Source organism: Solea solea, chromosome 21 (assembly GCF_958295425.1).
Source record: "Solea solea chromosome 21, fSolSol10.1, whole genome shotgun sequence".
NCBI lineage: Eukaryota > Metazoa > Chordata > Actinopteri > Pleuronectiformes > Soleidae > Solea > Solea solea.
In genome coordinates, this window is record NC_081154.1 from 16,536,111 (window position 1) to 16,556,952 (window position 20,842).

General features: G+C 41.0%; 10 non-coding genes across 10 annotated transcripts; all 10 read left to right on the forward strand.

Annotated features, from left to right (window-relative positions):
- The first annotated feature begins 7 nt into the window (after nt 1-7).
- trnat-agu (transfer RNA threonine (anticodon AGU)) lies at nt 8-81 on the forward strand. Its single transcript has one exon. It is a non-coding gene; the product is annotated as a tRNA-Thr (tRNA).
- Nucleotides 82-387: 306 nt separating this feature from the next.
- trnat-cgu (transfer RNA threonine (anticodon CGU)) lies at nt 388-461 on the forward strand. Its single transcript has one exon. It is a non-coding gene; the product is annotated as a tRNA-Thr (tRNA).
- Nucleotides 462-691: 230 nt separating this feature from the next.
- On the forward strand, nt 692-765 carry trnat-agu (transfer RNA threonine (anticodon AGU)). Its single transcript has one exon. It is a non-coding gene; the product is annotated as a tRNA-Thr (tRNA).
- Nucleotides 766-1,096: 331 nt separating this feature from the next.
- Nucleotides 1,097-1,170, forward strand: trnat-agu (transfer RNA threonine (anticodon AGU)). The gene has a single exon. It is a non-coding gene; the product is annotated as a tRNA-Thr (tRNA).
- Nucleotides 1,171-1,500: 330 nt separating this feature from the next.
- trnat-agu (transfer RNA threonine (anticodon AGU)) lies at nt 1,501-1,574 on the forward strand. The gene has a single exon. It is a non-coding gene; the product is annotated as a tRNA-Thr (tRNA).
- Nucleotides 1,575-1,905: 331 nt separating this feature from the next.
- Nucleotides 1,906-1,979, forward strand: trnat-ugu (transfer RNA threonine (anticodon UGU)). The gene has a single exon. It is a non-coding gene; the product is annotated as a tRNA-Thr (tRNA).
- Nucleotides 1,980-2,302: 323 nt separating this feature from the next.
- On the forward strand, nt 2,303-2,376 carry trnat-ugu (transfer RNA threonine (anticodon UGU)). Its single transcript has one exon. It is a non-coding gene; the product is annotated as a tRNA-Thr (tRNA).
- A 930-nt stretch (nt 2,377-3,306) lies between these two features.
- Nucleotides 3,307-3,380, forward strand: trnat-ugu (transfer RNA threonine (anticodon UGU)). The gene has a single exon. It is a non-coding gene; the product is annotated as a tRNA-Thr (tRNA).
- Nucleotides 3,381-3,711: 331 nt separating this feature from the next.
- On the forward strand, nt 3,712-3,785 carry trnat-agu (transfer RNA threonine (anticodon AGU)). Its single transcript has one exon. It is a non-coding gene; the product is annotated as a tRNA-Thr (tRNA).
- A 732-nt stretch (nt 3,786-4,517) lies between these two features.
- On the forward strand, nt 4,518-4,591 carry trnat-agu (transfer RNA threonine (anticodon AGU)). Its single transcript has one exon. It is a non-coding gene; the product is annotated as a tRNA-Thr (tRNA).
- The last annotated feature ends 16,251 nt before the right edge of the window (nt 4,592-20,842 follow it).

The window sequence follows — 20,842 nt, forward strand, 5'->3', positions numbered from 1 at the left end:
AAAAGGAGGTGCTGTGGCTTAGCTGGTCAAAGTGCCTGTCTAGTAAACAGGAGATCCTGGGTTCAAGTCCCAGCAGCGCCTTCCATTCAGCTGTCGTGGGCAGCTGTGTCTTTAGTGACAAAGTGACCACAAGGGTTTTCTGACTTTGCAGTCAAACAAGTTAAACTGGATGCTCATAGTTAACCCTACATTACTACTCAAACTGATACTTTACAATACATGAAACTGGACTGAATCAAAATTCTTAAACTTGGACTAACACACAGATAATAATATAATAAGTGAGATATGATAGACACAGTCAAGATACATTAAAAAAAGGCTAATTTGCTGCAGGAATAAATGGCATTTTAAACTAAACAAGTCAACCAAGCTATGTTTAGAGGAGGCGCTGTGGCTTAGCTGGTCAAAGTGCCTGTCTCGTAAACAGGAGATCCTGGGCTCAAATCCCAGCAGTGCCTTGTATTCAGCCGTAGATGACAGCTGTGTCTTTAGTGACAAAGTGACCACAAATCAAAGTTCTCAAACTTGGACTAACACAGAGATAGTAGGACTTGGAATCGACTTACTCCTGCATGTTTACATTCAATCAGAACCAGACATATAATAGACATAGTTAAGATCCATTCAAAATGCTGATTTGCTGCAGGAATAAATGGCATTTTAAACTAAACAAATTATGTGAAAGGGAGGTGCTGTGGCTTAGCTGGTCAAAGTGCCTGTCTAGTAAACAGGAGATCCTGGGTTCAAATCCCAGCAGCGCCTTCCATTCAGCTGTCGTGGGCAGCTGTGTCTTTAGTGACAAAGTGACCACAAGGGTTTTCTGACTTTGCAGTCAAACAGTCAAACTGGATGCTCATAGTTAACCCTACATTACTACTCAAACTGACACTTTACAATACATGAAACTGCACTGAATCAAAATTCTCATACTTCGACTAACACAGAGATAATAAGACTTTGAATCGACTTACTCCTGCATGTTTACATTCAATCAGAACCAGACATATAATAGACATAGTTAAGATCCATTCAAAATGCTGATTTGCTGCAGGAATAAATGGCATTTTAAACTAAACAAGTTATGTGAAAAGGAGGTGCTGTGGCTTAGCTGGTTAAAGTGCCTGTCTAGTAAACAGGAGATCCTGGGTTCAAATCCCAGCAGCACCTTGCATTCAGCCATATAGGGCAGCTGTGTCTTTAGTGACAAGTGATCACAAGGGTTTTCTGACTTTGCAGTCAAACAGTCAAACTAGATGCTCATAGTTAACCCTACATTACTACTCAAACTGACACTTTACAATACATGAAACAGGATTGAATCAAAGTTGTCAAACTTGGACTAACACAGAGATAGTAGGACTTGGAATCAACTTACTCCTGCATGTTTACATTCAATCAGAACCAGAGATATAATAGACATAGTTAAGATCCATTCAAAATGCTGATTTGCTGCAGGAATAAATGGCATTTTAAACTAAACAAGTTATGTGAAAAGGAGGTGCTGTGGCTTAGCTGCTCAAAGTGCCTGTCTAGTAAACAGGAGATCCTGGGTTCAAATCCCAGCAGCGCCTTGAATTCAGTGTAGAGCGCAGCTGTGTCTTTAGTGACGACATGAACAGAAGGTTTTTCTGACTTTGCACTCAAACAAGTCAAACTGGATGCTCATAGTTAACCCTACATTACTACTCAAACTGACACTTTACAATACATGAAACAGGATTGAATCAAAGTTGTCAAACTTGGACTAACACAGAGATAATAGGACTTGGAATCGACTTACTCCTGCATGTTTACATTCAATCAGAACCAGAGATATAATAGACATAGTTAAGATCCATTCAAAATGCTGATTTGCTGCAGGAATAAATGGCATTTTAAACTAAACAAGTTATGTGAACAGGAGGTGCTGTGGCTTAGCTGGTCAAAGTGCCTCTCTTGTAAACAGGAGATCCTGGGTTCAAATCCCAGCAGCACCTTGCATTCAGCCATAGAGGGCAGCTGTGTCTTTAGTGACAAAGTGATCACAAGGGTTTTCTGACTTTGCAGTCAAACTAGATGCTCATAGTTAACCCTACATTACTACTCAAACTGATACTTTACAATACATGAAACTGGATTGAATCAAAGTTCTCAAACTTGGACTAACACAGAGATAGTAGGACTTGGAATCGACTTACTCCTGCATGTTTACATTCAATCAGAACCAGAGATATAATAGACATAGTTAAGATCCATTCAAAATGCTGATTTGATGCAGGAATAAATGGCATTTTAAACTAAACAAGTTATGTGAACAGGAGGTGCTGTGACTTAGCTGGTCAAAGTGCCTGTCTTGTAAACAGGAGATCCTGGGTTCAAATCCCAACAGCACCTTGCATTCAGCCATAGAGGGCAGCTGTGTCTTTAGTGACAAAGTGATCACAAGGGTTTTCTGACTTTGCAGTCAAACAGTCAAACTAGATGCTCATAGTTAACCCTACATTACTACTCAAACTGATACTTTACAACACATGAAACTGGATTGAATCAAAGTTCTCAAACTTGGACTAACACAGAGATAGTAGGACTTGGAATCGACTTACTCCTGCATGTTTACATTCAATCAGAACCAGAGATATAATAGACATAGTTAAGATCCATTCAAAATGCTGATTTGCTGCAGGAATAAATGGCATTTTGAAGGTGACATAGACCGGAAGCTCCAATTAACGCTGCGTTTTTGTGTGTATCTGCGTCATTACCTCGTTTATGAAACCCTAAAGTTTCAGAACAAACAGTTCAGCCACTGCTGAGAAAATAGTGTTGTATTGTTTTCCTGGGCTCTGCGAAGCGGATCGACACTTCCTTAATTTTATGTCGTCATCAGAAATCCTCACCACCGTAGCGCCTCCCGGTGCGGGCACTAGTCCGGGCACATCCGGTTGCGTACATTCAACCGCAGAAGAAGAAGAAGAACTAGTCTCGTTGTAGCTGCTGAGATGCAGAGCATCCACCGTGCCAGAGGGGGAGCTGTGTATCTGAGCGCTGGCCTATCTATTACGTCACTTCCAGGTACCTGGCCAATCACAGGACAGTAGGAAAGCTCTCGTTGGCTGGCCAATCACAGCAACTGTTTGGTCTGAAACAGCGCGGCTGACGAGAGCGTCAGCGAGGAGATATTTTGATCGGCTCGTTTGCAGCGATTAGGAGGTTTTTAATCATGAAAACAAGTTAATATATGTAAGTAGACCTCCATAACTAACATATATGTGTGATACAAGCATTCTATGTCGCCTTTAAACTAAACAAGTTATGTGAACAGGAGGTGCTGTGGCTTAGCTGGTCAAAGTGCCTGTCTTGTAAACAGGAGATCCTGGGTTCAAATCCCAGCAGCAACTTGCATTCAGCCATAGAGGGCAGCTGTGTCTTTAGTGACAAAGTGATCACAAAGGTTTTCTGACTTTGCAGTCAAACAGTCAAACTAGATGCTCATAGTTAACCCTACATTACTACTCAAACTGATACTTTACAATACATGAAACTGGATTGAATCAAAGTTCTCAAACTTGGACTAACACAGAGATAGTAGGACTTGGAATCGACTTACTCCTGCATGTTTACATTCAATCAGAACCAGAGATATAATAGACATAGTTAAGATCCATTCAAAATGCTGATTTGCTGCAGGAATAAATGGCATTTTAAACTAAACAAGTTATGTGGACAGGAGGTGCTGTGGCTTAGCTGGTCAAAGTGCCTGTCTAGTAAACAGGAGATCCTGGGTTCAAATCCCAGCAGCGCCTTGAATTCAGTGAAGAGGGCAGCTGTGTCTTTAGTGACGACATGAACAGAAGGTTTTTCTGACTTTGCACTCAAACAAGTCAAACTGGATGCTCATAGTTAACCCTACATTACTACTCAAACTGACACTTTACAATACATGAAACAGGATTGAATCAAAGTTGTCAAACTTGGACTAACACAGAGATAATAGGACTTGGAATCGACTTACTCCTGCATGTTTACATTCAATCAGAACCAGAGATATAATAGACATAGTTAAGATCCATTCAAAATGCTGATTTGCTGCAGGAATAAATGGCATTTTAAACTAAACAAGTTACGTGAAAAGGAGGTGGTCAAAGCTGGTCAAAGTACCTGTCTTGTAAACAGGAGATCCTGGGTTCAAATCCCAGCAGCACCTTGCATTCAGCCATAGAGGGCAGCTGTGTCTTTAGTGACAAAGTGATCACAAGGGTTTTCTGACTTTGCAGTCAAACAGTCAAACTAGATGCTCATAGTTAACCCTACATTACTACTCAAACTGATACTTTACAATACATGAAACTGGATTGAATCAAAGTTCTCAAACTTGGACTAACACAGAGATAGTAGGACTTGGAATCAACTTACTCCTGCATGTTTACATTCAATCAGAACCAGAGATATAATAGACATAGTTAAGATCCATTCAAAATGCTGATTTGCTGCAGGAATAAATGGCATTTTAAACTAAACAAGTTATGTGAAAAGGAGGTGCTGTGGCTTAGCTGGTCAAAGTGCCTGTCTAGTAAACAGGAGATCCTGGGTTCAAATCCCAGCAGCGCCTTCCATTCAGCTGTCGTGGGCAGCTGTGTCTTTAGTGACAAAGTGACCACAAAGGTTTTCTGACTTGGCAGTCAAACTGGATGTTCATAGTTAACCCTACATTACTACTCAAACTGATACTCTACAATACATGAAACTGGACTGAATCAAAATTCTCAAACCTGGACTAACACAGAGATAATAAGACTTGGAACCGACTTACTCCTGCATGTTTACATTCAATCAGAACCAGACATAATAGACATAGTTAAGATCCATTCAAAAATGCTGATTTGATGCAGGAATAAATGGCATTTTAAACTAAACAAGTCAACCAAGCTATGTTAGCAGGAGGCGCTGTGAAAACAGTGCCTGTCTTCTAAACAGGAGATCCTGGGTTCAAATCCCAGCAGTGCCTTGTATTCAGCCGTAGAGGACAGCAGTGTCTTTAGTGACTAAGTGAACACAAGGTTTTTCTGACTTTGCACTCAAACAAGTCAAACTGGATGCTCATAGTTAACCCTACATTACTACTCAAGCGGATAAACCAGCAGCAGCAAAACTGATACAGGCAACAAAATCCCAGCTGTTTGAAGAAGAAACAACTAAACAGGATAATAGCTCAGCATTAGCACCACATTTTAAAACACCAGGCAGAAGCAGCAAAATCTTTACACCCAGTCTAACTTATTAACTGGCCTTCCAGATGCACAGGAACAACATCATGAAAACCAAACATTTTTATCGAAGTTATTTTTCAAAAAAGTGCTCACCTTCGACATCTTCACTGACCACATACATCCAGTCAGTTATCAGGTGCATTGTTACAGTCTTCAGTCAAGTTTCATGAGTCACTCCGGGTAAACTCCCATAGGACAGGATGCCTTTTATAAGCCACTAATGTGAAGTCTGTCTCCAGGTGGCATCAACAGCTTCTGGCTGATGGTTTTAGGGATAAATGAATGGTGACAATGGCACACTCAGCCTGTTAATGAAACAGAGATTTAAAAGGAATTGAGTCTTTTTTGACCTCTGAGTTATTTTGTGACTCTTTTCATGCGTCGTTCTACGCAGGGGGAATGATCTACCAAGTGCTACCAGAACAGACCCTGTCTATCTTCATGAAGCTCTTCCAAGAGCATCATCTGTCCTAGCACTTACTTTACACCCTCCCCTGCATCTCCTTCTGTACTTGGATCCACCTCTGCACTCTCACCCTCTATCAATCCCCTGTTACTATCTAGTGGATTTCTTTGCAAGACTACTTCTTATTCCTTATTCCTATTTTGTAAATCGCTTTGGATCAAAGTGTCTGCTAAATGCTTAAATGTTAAATGTAAATAGTATGACCTGGATGACCTGGAAACGTTTCTAACTTTCTTTCTTTTTAGTAAAATATGTGAAGTAAATGTAAGTGATTGAAATAAATGTCACATAATTCAATTTTACAGAATGAACAGCAGGTAAATAACATTATAGTCCATAATTGTTAACATAAAGACTCACTCTACATAGAAAATATGTAATATATTAAATACATCTCAGTATCTGGTGACATTGATACTGCAGCAAAAGTCAGTTGTTTTAGAGAAATATTAAGCCTTTGTTGCATATAAAATGCTTCACTGCTTCATGTTTCTCCATTAGCTGCTGTTGTTCTACCGATATAAAATATTCAGCACGCATCTTCTGCATTTTGGCATCAAGAGATCCACCTTGTGTTTTGACATAAAAGCCGTGAACGTGCATTAATCTGATTCACTTACACCTGGCGTGACCAAGCCACTCCACCTTATACTGACTAGGTCATGGCTGGTTTTCTCTGTCCTCCTGAATTAGTTTTAAACCGTTTTTCAAATGAGTTCACACAATAGCGGTGTTAAGATCTTGAGTCGCCCAGCAACATCCCCATAATATACACAGGAAGTGATTTGTTTTATGTCAATACAGATGTAGGACACTATGCTAGTAAAGCAAAATGACAGCAAACAGCCCACAATAAGTTTCAGAAGTGAATACTACTGCGCAAAAACACACACACATTTCTGTTCACTAAAACCAAACAGAGGCAGTAATAACATCATCAACACAGTTACACACTGCAGCTTTAAGTCTGCTTTTATGAAACAGGCCCATGGTGAAAAGAGTAACAAGGTGAACTAACGATGAAACACGGGGAACAAGGAGATAAACCCACCAGGGAATGAAATCTAATGAGACACAGGTGAAACTCATAAGGGCAGGGAAAGAAGCTATAGGGAAAGAGAAACACAAGAAAGTACTGTGTAAATCATGGAACTCACCGGGGTATATAGTTCAAATTATAATATATTCATTGAAGTGCTGTATATAGAGCTCCAGTGGGAATAACACACAACTCTTTCTATGGAAATCCCGTGGTTGTGTGTAATACATCACATCACATCTTCTCTGGCACAGTTTATTCAGCAGTTTTCCACTCACCTGACTCCGCCCCACCCTACCTGCCAAGACACACCTCCTCATCAAGCCAACACCACTCACCTGAGATCACAGCTGCTCCTCATCTCCTGCAATCAGCCCCCTTATAGTTTTATTGTTGCTGTTTAGTCTTCTCTTATCATTCTGTATCTGAATGGTTATATTATTTGTATTCTAATTGTTTTTTAATTGTTTTTTATTGTTGTTGTTCTGTAATTATTTTTTGTAAGGTGACATTGAGAGTCCTGAAAGGCGCCTATAAACAAAATGCATTATTATTATTATTATTATTATTATATACTCCAATTCCTCACTCACTCCTTTGCCAGATTGTTGTGCACAGCGGTGCACACACATGTGACAGCCAGTGCCTGTCAGTACAACAATAGCTTGATAGATTGTTGTATAATTGTAAATTGTTCAGCGTAATTACATTCTGAATGATTGATGATCATAAACTCTTTAATGGTTTTAGAAGAAAGAACATTTTTCAATTTAAAGGCTTGTTTCCTATGTGTTTTAGTCCCTTTTTCAGTCTACCTCTCACTTACAGAGACTTCAGTGTGTGACATCTTCTTCCCCGTTCTATGGCTCAGACCTGACTCTCACAGCTCAACGCTGATCGCTTTTAATTTCCGTGGGCCTGTTTCTTGAAAGCCAACTCATCCAGTCACAGTCGGGATGCCCACTCTACATGGAAATATGACACACAGTGTTCTGTGCTGCAATTGCATCACACTTCTGCAAATAGTTTACCCCACACCACCACAATGTCTGGATCTTGGTTGAGTGGCAAAACTGCCAGATTAATGCAAAGCAGCTCAGGTTCACAGGTGGAGCAACAGTGACTAAGTAAAAAAATAAATGTGTGGATGCTGAGTGCACATTAGGGATGGAAAAGGAATGGAAAAGTTCAAATACACATGCATTGTGGTTTTTTTTTATGTGTCTTTGTTTTGTTGGTAAGATCTCAAGAGAAAGAGGACAAGGAAGAGGGGAAGAAAACAGAATGAGCCCTGCTTAACCTTCTCCACAGCTGCACACTCTCACACACACACTGAGCATGTGACACACTTGAAATTCATGACTAAAGGCTTTGGGACGAGCGTTTCTCATATTGCACTGATACTTTCCCCACAGCAGGGCGCTCTGTAACACACACAGCTCCCCAAATCTCCTTTACCCCACGGTGGGAAAACCAATTATATCCAACAACTATACAATTGTCAAACTCTCCCCTTTTTGCCAGAATCACAACCACCGCCCTGCTCATTTCTCATGTTCAACCATCTGCTGGAAGTCCCTGAGTCACCTCAGTAACACCATCATCAACTCTTCTCCTGCCTGCAAATCAACCACGCGCCACTGAGGCTGTTTGTGTGTGAACTCAATCCATCATCAGTGGCTGCATCACAGTGCTGTGCCAGAAAAGAAAGTGTCTCTTTTTAATTCCCCATTTTTTTAAAGGACTCTGTGCATGCCACTGTTGTGACACTTCTTTATATCTACTGTTCACTTCGATGGTCCTGACACACATTTACAGATGCAAGTGACGTTTCCCTACATGTAGCTGCTGTATGAAAGTGTGAGTGAATATATAAATACAGACCATTTACCATTACCATAGCTCTATTTGTCACTTTACCTCAGAAAACCTCAACCCCATCATCACATGGATGATCTGTATTGATGATATAAACTTGATCATTTGCTCCCGCTTGGTGTCCAGTTCTCTCTGCATCAGTGAGTGATTCAGAAATCTTGGCATGACTCGGAACACTGATCTCAACTTTGAAAGTCACCTTTTTTAGACATGAACACAACCCCAATTTATCACTTCAATAAAATTAATCGAAACATTAGATCCTTCATAAGTGATTCCAAGAAACGTGTTCATTCATCTCAGATGGATTGGATTATCATAATGCTCTGAGCCGCAGGGTTGTTTTTTACAATCTCTTCTCACAGGCTCGAATTCTAACATGCACAGTACAATCACTCCCTTGATTACCAGTGTTGTTCACTTACTACAACAATATCAGGTCGTCAGGCAGAACTTCTTCAACTGTCCCCACAATAAGTGAGGGGGCCTCTAGTTAGTAGGGTCCTTAACTTTGGAACAGGCCGCTTACTGACCTGGGAGCCTTTACTGTAGTCTCCACATTTAACAGTAAACTAAAAACCTACCGAATCTCCAAGGCCTTCACTTAAACACTGCATGTATAGATGTGTTTCCACCGAGTGGAACGCAGTACATACTTTTTTGCGTTTCCATTAGGAATAGTACCAAGTTAACCAGCCACAACCATTCCATTCTTTGGCACCCTTCCCTCAGGGTACCAGGGTAGATGGTCAGGGTGGCCACAACGGTGCGCAGTTTGGGGCGAGAGAAAACGTCACTCCCAAAGCTTTGACGTCTTGTTGAGACGAACAGCCGCAAACCGAGCAGGAAAAAAAAGAGTTGGTGGACGTCCTCCATTGTTGTCTGCTGTGCCGTGTTCAATGTCGTCGCTTGTTGTCGCGTACCAAGTCAAGGTACTGTTCTCAGTCGAAACGCTGAACCGTACCATGATGGAAACACAGCATTTGTGTCAGCAGTTATGTTTGACTGTAACCAAGCTTGTGGTAACTGCAGAGAGTTTTTGCACATTATGGTCTCCATATGTGTGTATCTGTGTCAGCTCTATAGGAACCTTCACTATATCGGCCAATGCGCCTCTGGCACATGTCACTCTGGTGCACGGTACACTGGCATGTGGCAGCTGTACAGTATGGAAAAGGCATGATTTTTTTCACTCAAGAAATGTCTTCATCTCTGGCAACATAGAACCCTCAGGGCATTACTGAGTGACAGCAAAGGATCATGGGTACACACACTGCTGGCACTCTCCCAGAAAAAATGCATGCTGTGACTCCAGTCAGTGTTTTATCTTTAACAGTCACATAATTCAGAGTAATTGTATGAATGAACAGCTGCAGTCTTATGAAAAATACGTTTTTATTTCTGTATCAGTGTATTTGTTATTTGGCAAGGCAAGGCAGCTTTATTCATACACACACATATATGTATATCAGTACAAATAGAAAGAGAGAAACAAAACAAAAGGTTAGACTAAAATCGAGCAGAAAACAATCATTTCATTTAAAAACATCACTTTTTCCTGATTTAATTGCACAATAACTTGGTTCATGCAATAATGTTCTTGCTCTACACTCCACCAGCACCACCTTGCCAATCCCTCACCGTTGAGAGTTGCCCACCCTTGGTTTTCAGTTGAGACTGAGGCTTCACTTTAAAGGTTGTTGCTGCTTGCTGTCGGTGATGCCAGTGTAGATCATATCTGCTACTGCATGCAGAACTTAGTCGAGGCACCAACAGTACCGCTCCTTTCCCAGAGCTCCAATGAACCCCGTCTTCTGGCAGAGCTGGTAAGCTGATGTGTCCGCTAGGCCCAGGTGAACACGGCAGGACATCATATGCCAACTGGACCAAGAACTTGAATCTTTGTGGCTTCACTCTCCAAAGTTCTATCCAGGTGATCTTCTGCCCAACCATATGATCCCTTATGCTTCTGCACACACTCCCTCCTGGATGAGCTTTTGGCTCTCGTTTTCCCCAAACCCAGAACACCCAGTTGCCACTTCCTTCATGTTCTGACCTCCACTCCTGCTGAAGCCACCTCGGGATCATTGGATAGTTCTAGATATACATCTGTGAACCAAATGCATCAAAACTTGTTTTGAGATTCCTGGAGACTTCATGCAGCATGCCTTCACTTAAAATTCACCCCGCATTCCCTACAAACACACTTAAAAACCGTGAGAATCTCTCTGTGACAATTCCATGGTCTCATCTGCATCTCCCCGTCATGACAGGATTTAATGGGGAAAATCGAGAGTGGATCATAGCTTTGACCTGGATTCACAATAGTCCCGTCTATTTCACGGCAAGGGGGATGTATGAGGTTGGAAAAGGAAATTCTCAATTTTGAAGTGGCTCTGTGGAAAGAAGACTCAAACTCTTACACACTGTAAACAGATTTTTCTCTCACATTTTGACTTTACTCATATTTCTGCATGTGTGTTTGCACAGTTCCCTTGCTTGTCTTTCTGATATTTGGTGATATATTGTCGTCCTGCCTTGTGCAATACAATAATTGATTTGCCAGGGCAGGCACTCTAAAGTAAACAGTCACCAGCACTTTCACTCGCCAGGTGTCGTTACTTGACGTCTCCTTGAGGTGGCGCCACTTAACTGAATGATAGGAATTTGGGGAGAATTTACCTGGCTGAAGAAGAGGGTAAAGTTACAGTGATGCCCCATCCACATTTAATACATAGACTTTATGCACTTTGTTCTATATGTTGAGAATAAATAGAGAAATCCTGCACTTTTCACTTTTCACGAATATTTTCTTCAGCGTCCTCTAAAATGTCGTCAAAACTATGCTGTGCTGTGGTGACATTGCAATATAGAATGCAATTAGATCTAGCTTGTTCAGAATCAGCTGTTTATCACAGATGACGGACCGTCTTACACGATCTTTGTATTCCCGTAGCAGCCTCCACATTACAACCACTTGAAGCTCAGCTTCACCTGTTCTCAATGGGACGAACATATATTGTTTTCACTGCTGTGAGCTTGACAGTTGTTGGACAAATGTGGCAAAAAACCTCCCTTCCACAGAAGCTTAGCTTCTCTCGGAGTCAAAGGATCAGTGGGCGGGTGGGGATGTTGGGTTAATTAAAGGAACTGTCTGAAAGGCGGAGCCAGTTTTTGATTGACAGCATTGCAGAAAGATACACAACACTGTGGCTTCAGTCCTGGATTTGTGGATTTGTGGATTTTGTCAAGGGAGTCAAATAGCTGCTCAATGTGCATGCAAGTCGAGGTTTACACACCTAACACACATTTTTTTTTTGTCTTTTTTTAGTGTTTAAAATTGTCTTTTCTGCGTAGCCTAAAGCAACAGGAAAAGTAATATTGATGAGCGACTGTATTGTATAACGTTAACTTGGTTAAACGCAGGAAGTTTATGGTAGTAATTCAATCTGTTGCTTGTTCTCTTTGCCCCGGGTGTTTTGGCAAAAGACTTCCCCTGGGACTTGAGTACCTATAAATAGTTCCAGGAGGGTTTTTTTTAACTGAGGGCAAGTGGAGGGGAGTTTCTATTTGGCTGGTAATGGTACAAAATGTTTATCGATATTTATTAAGGACTGATTTATGGGTACACAGATACATGCAGTGGATATACACACATACTTGTGTGGGTTTATTCATGCAAACACACACTATATGCAGGGATTGTGTGTGTGCTGTGCCAGCACTGGTACAGCTGGGACTAGCAGTGCTTGGTTAACCGAGAGACAGAGACAATGGGATTGGCATCAAAATCCATTGCAGTGACAATGAGAGTGTGCTTTCACGCATTATTTTAGAGGGAAAAGGAAAATCATATTATCTTTGAACTCAGGTTTGACTGTTTCAACTCCAGCTGAACTCGACTCACTGTACTGAGATTCCCGAGTGACTCATTAACTGCACTGAAGTCCAGACATTTTCTTGGAAGTGGTCATTGTGACATTGTGTGTAATAAGGCAATAAGGACACCTTTGTGGTAGATAATCAATTTCCCCACCCCCAACCCTGCTTTTGCAGGATTAAAAACCGTTTTACTCACTAATGTTGTCTCTATTATTAACAAGGAGTTGTTTTTATGAAGAGGTACTCCATTATTCACGACACAGTGCAATCAATTTGCAATTCCATTTTCCACATTTGTGACTATTGGTGCCGCTTTTAGTCTTGCTCCATATGAAAGCAAGCGCATAGAAAAGTCATAGTCACTGAGAGAAAAAAATGAAGTCGACGGCAAGAAATTCTGTCCTAAAAGCGTCACGTGTTGAAAATAATCCAAGAAAAACCACTGATGTTGGGCGACTGTGACTTTTTGAACATTTATTGGGACATACCTGCAGATCTGCCTGTATCTACATCTTACTGCGTGCTGTTGCTCAGATGTATACGAGGTATTCTCGCTAATGATTGTGACTATCTTTCATATTTTGCTGAACATCCATGCCACATCCACATTGTTGTCATTTAAAAACGCATACATTCAGTTTCAGATGGAGCTGTCATCCAAAAACAGAGTTTAAAAACAATGCTAGCTCCATTTTCAGAAGTCACATTTTATCGGAGATATCGGAGATTTTAGAGGCAGTCCGATATAATCTGATACTCGTTTTTTGGCTGACATCGGACCGATATCCGATATCAATATCGGATCGGGACATCCCTAACTCAGACTAAGCACCAGGGAAAAACTTGTTCGATCTAACGCTGAATGCAGGAGTCGTTGAGCTGATGAGCAGCAGGTGTGTTGTCATCATCCAATCATCTTCCAAGGACCAGAGAGGGAGAGGAGCCAGCAGACACGTGTCGACTTTCAACAGCCTCCGTTTGTTAAATATACCCCAAAAACCAGCCATGCCAAGAGCTTTCTGTGTTTTAAATGTGTCCTAAAGCTGCACACACGGAGCTAAGTACTGCAGGGACGGTCCTCGGGCTCCGTGTTTACCTGGACGAGTCACTCACCCTGTGTGGGTTGGGCTAATCCAAAATAGTAAAAACAAGGGGGAGTGTTCTCTGAAGACACGCGGTTACCTGTGAAACACAGGTGCTCTGAAAACACCCCCATTAGCGCTAGTATTTTCCTCCTGAAATTAACCATAGACTGTATGAAATTAAAATGGCAAAAAATCCAATATTCTTATGTTGAAGGTTAAAATTGATGTAACCCATTGGAAATTAACCATAGACTGTATGAAATTAAAATGGCAAAAAATCCAATATTCTTATGTTGAAGGTTAAAATTGATGTAACCCATTGGTTAATAATAAAAGGGTCAGTTTTCCTCATACTAGTGTTCTCTGTTTAAGTAATATCACTGATCAAGCCTATTCTAACATTCCACACTACAAAATAATTCATTATCGGGACATCCCTAATTTTGAGTCCCATCCACTAAAAGAGTAACTATGGCTCTCTGCCCATTCATTCAGATCGGAGCCTTGTTAGTCTGAAATTGCTGCTCTGAGGCATTAGCAGGACAGCTGCCGAGTGGCAAGACTTTCCTAGAAGGACTTTAGTTCGGCTTACATTCCCAGCTGAGTCACAAACTACCTCAAAATACATGAAGTGGTACTTCTTGACCCTCCAGAGGATAAACCCTTTGCTTTGAATGACCTCTCCTTTGCGAGCCCTTTCAGAGAAAACCGTGTTACAAATCCCTCAACAGAACATAGTCATATCCCGAGCGAATGCATGACTTTAATTTTTTGAATTTTATTTATTTTTTGATATTTTGACAGTCAACTGACCTTTTCCACCAGCTTCACACTTAATCCATCATTTACACGTACTGTGCGCAAGATGCTAATTAAGATACAAAATCAATGCGGTAATAAACTGTCATACTCACTACTGATAAATGAGTAAATTTGTGCCAGTACTGTGACGCCGACAATCTTATATCTCATTATTCACCCATCATCATCATCATCATCATCATCAATATTGATTAAGATCTATTAAGAAGGAGAGTCTTCTGTTATCTATGGATTTCTCACAAACTATAGATAATTCTACAGTCTGCAGGGTTACTGCAGTTAATTAAAGCACCCAGATTCTGGAATTACAGTCTTTCTGTGCTCCTAACCCTAACTTCAACCCTTCATGTGCAACAGTTGTAGTGGAGCAACCAACAAGAGTGCTTGGTCTCTCTCTATCTAAGCTTCCCTGTGATTGTTCAACACTTCCCGTGATGCAACAGAAGGCAATAAACAGCCCTATATTGCACTGAAAGGTCATCATGTCATTTTTGAGCAATAATGTTAAAGAAATCCTGCCTACTGTACCTTTAACGATCATAATCCATGCATCAGGTGCAACAGAGTTAAAAAAAATTAAAAGTAAGTAATCATATTTGTGATCTAAGTAATCATATCTATGAGTTAATAAAATAAAGTTGAATTGGAACACGAGATGAGATAATAAAAATAGCACCGAAGGGGAAACAGTTAAGGAAGATGCTGTAAATTGAAAGAAAATTGGATTAAAACAGCAGGATCAGACACAGCAGTCAGGTAAAGAAAAGACACTGTGGAGCGAGAAAGAGGGAGAGAAAACAACAGTAAAGAGATGTGTCTCAAGATTCAAAGCTTCAAAAATTATCATATTACCATATCAAAACAAACCTTTTTATTTTAAAATTTTGTGAAATTTCATCATAAAGATTATTATTTCAATGTCTTTTTCTCAAAAATGTGGACTTTATTTCACTTGACTGGCCGCCTACTGACCAAACTAGACACTCAGTGGCCCCCGGGTCATATGAGTTTAAGACCTGGTTTAGTTTTTGAGCTGAGAGACCGAGCATATATTTTTATATTAATCAAAAATTAAAAATAAACTTTACACACGGGCCACACAGTGTGGCATTGTTGCCTGAAATCGGGCCTAGGATGGAACCCTGTGGGACACCGCATATCAAAATGTTTGAGCGGAAGTGAAAGTTTGGTGGAAGTTGTTCACCAGTGAAATAAGGCCACGGTGATTTGAGAATCATGCCACAGAGACAGGAGCCAGAGGTTCAGGTCTGCTCCACAGAACAGTCTGATCTAGAGCATTTAATGCAGCATGGAGATCTCACAGGACAGACACAGAGAGCTTTTTCTCATCAGTCTTTGTTCTGAGGTCACTTACACCTTTGACTTGAGCTTTTCCTGCGGTGCTGGACCATGAAACTAGGCAATTTAGTCACAGAGGAAATCATTCAGCTCTTTAAACTTTATATATTTATATCTATATAATAGTTTTAGACGGGAAAAGTCATTGTAAAAACTGATATGATGGAAGTGAATCAGAATTGTGTGAGGTCGAAAGTGTGCTGCATATATGCTTTAGAAAATTATAATAATTAAATAATACAATTATATGTATTGTAACACTGTGCATTAAAGGTTTACAGTTTTATTTTAGTGATCAGTTGATCAGTTGTCTCTTTATCCAAAAAAAAAAAAACCCACCCCCTACTCATTTTCTATCTAATGATGAAAGGTGTGTCTGGTTTCTGGTTGTGTCTCTCCATCGGTTTTGTGCCACATCTTTTACCAGCGTCAAAGTTTTCACTCCTGTTCTTTTTTTTATTTCCATTTCTCAACACCCTCTGGCTTCTTCCTTTCTATCAATCAATCTTTTACAGCTGTCACACGGGTGTGTGTGTGTGCGTGTGCTCTGAATGTGGAGTAGGCCTCATGTGTGGTTGTTGTGAAGCAGAACTTCCTCACTAACCATCTAAACCACACACGGAGACCTATTGATTTGTGGATTACAAAGGGATCAGAGGCTAATCTGTATGGCACCCACACACATACACACAGGACTTCAGTATTAAGCTGTAGTAGGCTAGGTGGTTAAGTACTAATATTTTTGGATGGAGGCACATCACCTTCACCAGATGAGTGATTTTGTCCAAACCAAACCAAAATCAATCAAAGCTTTTTAAGAATATGCTTAGCTTTAAACAGAGATTGATGACGGATGTGATAGATTTTGTCTGGTCATAGATTGATAGAATGGTCGGCGACAACAAGGATTGGGCGATATATCCTTCGTGTGAGTTTTTTTTTGATCTAGTGTTGTTGTGATTTGTGATGTAATTAGAAGGAAATATTGTCCCACACAGACCAAAGATTTCTCCTCACACGTTATCTGCTGCTTTCTGCTACAGTCGCTGTGACGACTGTTCTCCTTCCAGCCCGTGGCACTCCTCCAGCACCCAAAGCTGGGTCACCAGCTGATTTAAATGGGTTACTAAACTCTTCTGGAGATATTGGTGTCAGAAAAATTTATTTATAAAGTCCTTTCCATAAACAGGCCCGTCACTAAGTTGTGTGCGGAGAACAAAGGATTATAGATACTGGCAGGAGGAGCACAGGAAATAAGGCAGAGTAGACAAGGAATAAAAATACACAATAAAGACGTGGCAGGGTTTTGCTTTCACAGCGGTGCTCTATGAAGACACTGTCTGTTTTCATTGTCTTTCCACACCAGGTAAATCACACATAATCAGTCAGGGGAAACTAAAATGAGCCCAAAACCAGTAAATGCCGCTCAAGTTTGAGTGCTTCTTCTGTACCAGTCACTCTGGCAGCGCCGCAAACCACCATATGGAGGTTCACTTGAGGCACTAAATTGCCTTGGCTGCAAAAATAATGGAAGGGACTGATGAATTTTGGAATGCGCCAGCCACTAGGGCTGAAATCCAAAAGATGTGCTCGCAAAGTCGCATGAATAGACACAGCAGCTACTGTATGTGCTGGTAGACCATAACGATGTGTTCCCACAGAAAATGTCATGGAGGAATTCAAGTTGGTGACCCTGAGAAATGAATTGAAGCAATAACAAATGCTATGGGCCGAGCCAGCGTGTCCATGGTTATATTCAGGCTGACAATATGGGTCCCAAGCGACTTTGTCTGTGGTTTTCACGGTGGCTCCATGTGGGGCCTGCGTTACTGAAACCATATGGGACCTGCATTATTTGCCCACTTCAAACCCATTTAGTAAACCACCCTGGAAAGAGTAGTAAGTGGGCAAACACAGGTGGGCCACCATTTAAACTATGAACAAACCCACTTCAGACCCATATTGTCAGCCTGAATAGAATCCTTAAGGGCCCACATGGACATGGTAACTAGGGGGTATAATAATGTCTGTTTTCCTACTTGCAGTTTTTTAACACTAACTTTGGAGTCATAGTGATACAGAATGTGATCATTTTACAGTTGTTATTATTTGGGAAATGCAGAAATTGTGGCATCACAATGGGTTACACACAGTAAAGCAGTCTAGCAGTGTTAAGGTAACAGTGAACAAGTCGATTTAACTCTAAATAGTTAACACTTAATTACTTCAAATTAACCAAAAACTTGATTGTATCTTGTCCTCATCCGAATTGGTGTTCATTTAACTTTCACTGCTGCAAAATGTGTAGAAGCAGGCAGAGGAACGATGACATCGTCCCTTATGCGGCGTGTAACAGGTTCATGTTTCCACATGGTAAATTTGGTGATTAGCGTCCAGTTACCATGGAAAACACAGCTTCAGGACACGCCGAAATTCATGCAAGGCATCATGGGCCATATGGGAATAAGGTGGATAAGTGACACAAACTCAACTAATGATGCAGCTCTAGACCAGCAGCTACCTGGCTGTGCTTGTCCCCGCAGACTAAAAATGCAGGGGGCTTTTTTTGTGTGTGTCCTTGGACTGTTGTGTTGTGTCTATTTATGTGTATGCTCTACCTTTTTGCACTAAAATTCAGAAATACTGTGCCGAGATGTATTCCCACCCTATTAAACTGCATCCTCAGTTATGTTTCCTCAGGGTTTTTGTACTGGAACTTGAAATTCTTAAAAAGTGTTTGAATTGTAATGGTGAGTTTTCAAGGTTTGAAAAGAGGATGGATTTTGGATAAAGTGATCAAAAACGCTAGAAATACCGACCTTTTTTCCCCACAAATAATAGAATAGCTGAATAGTTTGCCTATTAGATGGAGGAATAAATAAATACTAAAATGTGGGCCTGGACCTGATTTTGAATGATTTTGGTAAAGCAACTATATCTCTTTAAGTGCAACAGAAACAATGTTTTTCAGTTAAATATCCATTTTAATCTACCACAGCTGCAAGGTGCTTGGAAAAGCATTCAAAATAACCTGAAAAGTGCTTGAATTTGACCTCGGGAAAGGTGTAGCTATAAATCATGTATTTTCTGAACCACAATGATGTCACTTATCATCGTGATGGTGTTTTGACTACTGGTTGCACTTTTGGCTTAAATGAGGAAAGTAATTATGAGTCATCTTACAGTGAGTAATCCGAAGTTACGGTCTGGCTCAGTGACCGTAACAAATGAGGGAGCTGGCACAAGAGAGCTGCATTAAAACCAAGAATGTATCAAACAAATGTGAGTTAATCAAAGTAGCAGAGCGGAATGTGCCGAAAACAAAACTAAACAGCACAAAAAAAAAGAAAAGAGGCTAGCTGTTGCCACGATGGTGTCAGCGATGATGGAGAGAGGGACTGGCTTCAAAGAGAAAGTGGCCTGTTAGGAGCTTGAAGGCAGTGGCCAGCTGCCCATAATTACACCATAAAAGGAGCTGAAAAAGATCCACAGGATCATCCTGGACTATTATGGCACAAAATCAGGTTCAGGCCAGGAAAAGATCATGTACTTTCCTTTAGAGCATCAACACACTTTACATAAAAATGATATATTACGTCTCAGGGGCATTTCACGGATGTTAATTCTCATAGACAAACAATGGATTGTCCTAAAAACAGTGAATGAGGTGTTTACCGCTGCTCTGTCACATCCCACAGACGCACAAGATATCCATGTCTTAAAGAGACGCACGGGGCTCTTAATTGACTCCAATGTGAATATGCTGGAGTCGAGCAGCAGTAAAATAAAAGTCAGAGATTGAGGTTAGGGTTAGGGACCAAGAAAAGGACTAGAATTAGGAGCAGTGGGCCGCCACTGAGCGTCACCGCGGGGAGCAATGGGGTTGGATACCTTGCTCAGGGGTACCCCAGCCCTTTTGACCTGGTGGGGACTGGAATCGGCAACCCTCCAGTTACAAGCCCAGTTCCCTTTCTACCTGGCCATGGGCTGCCATCATCTCTGGAGAGTGTCCGTACCATAATTTCTGGACATGTGAAAAGTTTCTGCTCGAGAAGCTTGGACCTTTTGAGAACAAGTCACTCATTTATTTAACCTGCACCCTCTCATACTAATTCAGCATTCTTGATCGACGGTGCCCTTTTCAAAAAAGACACGTGCTGGTTTTGTATCCGTCAAAGATGCAGTGCAGGAGGGTTTTTACTGACAGGACATTTGATGATGATGATGATGATGATGATGATCACATGTTGGAGTGTCCTTGGCCCTGATGACTGAGTGAAATGATGATTGGCTTATGGATGTGTATAGGTGAATGTGACCTGTCGTGTAAAGCACTTTGAGTGGTCATTACAGTCTCAGACTACAGAGGGATGCGCTGGTAAATTGACTGCATATGAAAACGCGGCACATTTTCTCCATTCCATTTTAAAAGCACATGGGCACTGAGCTCATGCTAATTTCCGTTGATACATAGTTGACCCACAGATGTTCCCAAACATGCTATAATATAAATAGGAAAAATGACTTTTCTGTCCCACTTATGTTTTTTATTACATATGAACTCAGGAAATCACCTTCAGTTAAGTCCACCCCAGATTGATTTCCTTAGGAACCTCAGGTTTTGATATCAGCAGGTCAGTTTTACACACTTTTTATTATGGCCCTTCAGGAAGTTTATTTCTTTTTTTTGATGCTGTTGTTTGCTGGACTGGTAGCTTGACTGTGGAGGACAGGAACAGGATCAACAGACGGCACGGCGTGGTTTAGATTGGTTTTCCACTGCAATATAGGACCTACTCAATGTGGGCGGAGTCCATGAAACTGCGGTGAGTTCGCTTTACACGCGACACACAAACGAGTGACGAGTGACCGTTTTTAGTGTAACTGAATCATTAGAATCAGTTCATTAAAAAGATTTGTTCAGTACATCCTCTATGACCGGACATCTCTTCATGTGACAGCTAGCAAAGTACCTGGTACCAGGAACTTTGGAGCAGAGAACCATGAGGAAGCTGAGGTGTGTCCTGTCATGCAAAGACCACCCCATGTCGGGCTTCTCTGT